Source organism: Camellia sinensis, chromosome 11 (assembly GCF_055761805.1).
Source record: "Camellia sinensis isolate YWXY chromosome 11, ASM5576180v1, whole genome shotgun sequence".
Classification (NCBI taxonomy): domain Eukaryota; kingdom Viridiplantae; phylum Streptophyta; class Magnoliopsida; order Ericales; family Theaceae; genus Camellia; species Camellia sinensis.
The window spans coordinates 56094909-56096618 of NC_138971.1; positions in this window are offsets into that span (position 1 = coordinate 56094909).

Here is a 1710-nt window from a genome sequence, read left to right on the forward strand (position 1 = left end):
GCAAATTGCAAGTAATGTGCAGAAAACTGTGGATGAGATGCGCAAGATAGCGCGACAAAATACATGCAAAATGCAAGTAATGTGCAGAAAACAGTGCGATGAGGTGCGCATGATAGCGCGACAAAATGCATACAAAATGCAAGTAATGGTCACAGCGCAAAAATAGCGCTATGTGCAAGATAGCGTGATAAAATGCATGCAAAATGCAAGTAATGTGCAGAAAACCGTGCAATGAGGTGCGCAAGATAGCGCGACAAAATGCTTGCAAAATGCAAGTAACGTGCGGAAAATAGTGCGATGAGGTGCGCAAGATAGCGCGACAAAATGCTGGCAAAATGCAAGTAATGGTCACAACGCAAAATAGCGCGATGCGCAAGATAGCGCGATAAAATGCATGCAAAATGCAAACAATGTGCAGAAAACAGTGTGATGAGGTGCGCAAGACAGCGCGATAAAATGCATGCAAAATGCAAGTAATGTGCAGAAAACAGTGCGATGAGGTGCGCAAGATAGCGCGGTAAAATGCACGGAAAATGCAAGTACTATGCAGAAAACTGTGCGATGAGGTGCGCAAGATGGCGCGATAAAATGCATGCAAAATGCAAGTAATGGTCACAGCGCAAAATAGCGCGATGCGCAAGATAGCGCGATAAAATGCGTGGAAAATGCAAGCAATGTGCAGAAAAAAGTGCGATGAGGTGCGCAAGATAGCGCGACAAAATGCATGCAAAATGCAAGTAATGTGCAGAAAACAGTGCGATAAGGTGCGCAAGATAGCGCGACAAAATGCATGCAAAATGCAAGTAATGGTCACAGCGCAAAATAGCGCGATGCGCAAGATAGCGCGATAAAATGCGTGCAAAATGCAAGCAATGTGCAGAAAAAAGTGCGATGAGGTGCGCAAGATAGCGCGACAAAATGCATGCAAAATGCAAGTAATGTGCAGAAAACAGTGCGATAAGGTGCGCAAGATAGCGCGACAAAATGCATGCAAAATGCAAGTAATGGTCACAGCGCAAAATAGGGCGATGCGCAAGATAGCGCGATAAATTGCATGGAAAATGCAAGTAATGCGCAGAAAACAGTGCGATGAGGAGCGCAAGATAGCGCGATAAAATGCATGCAAAATGCAAGTAACGTGCAGAAGACAGTGCGATGAGGTGCGCAAGATAGCGCGATAAAATGCATTCAAAATGCAAGTAATGTGCAGAAAAAAGTGCAATGAGGTGCGCAAGATAGCGCGACAAAATGCAGGCAAAATGCAAGTAATGTGCAGAAAACAGTACGATGAGGTGCACAAGATAGCGCGACAAAATGTATGCAAAATGCAAGTAATGTGTAGAAACAGTGCGATAAGGTGCGCAAGATAGCGCGAGAAAATGCATGCAAAATGCAAGTAAAGGTCATAGCGCAAAATAGCGAGATGCGCAAGATAACGCGATAAAATGCATGCAAAATGCAAGTTATGTGCCGAAAACAGTGCGATGAGGTGTGCAAGATAGCGCGATAAAATGCATGGAAAATGTATGTAATGTGCAGAAAACAGTGCGATGAGGTGCGCAAGATAGAGCGATAAAATGCATGCAAAATGCAAGTAATGGTCACAGCGCAAAATAGCGCGATAAAATGCAAGTAATGTGCAGAAAACAGTGCGACGAGGTGCGCAAGATAGCGCGACAAAATGCACGCAAAGTGCAAGTAATGTGCAGA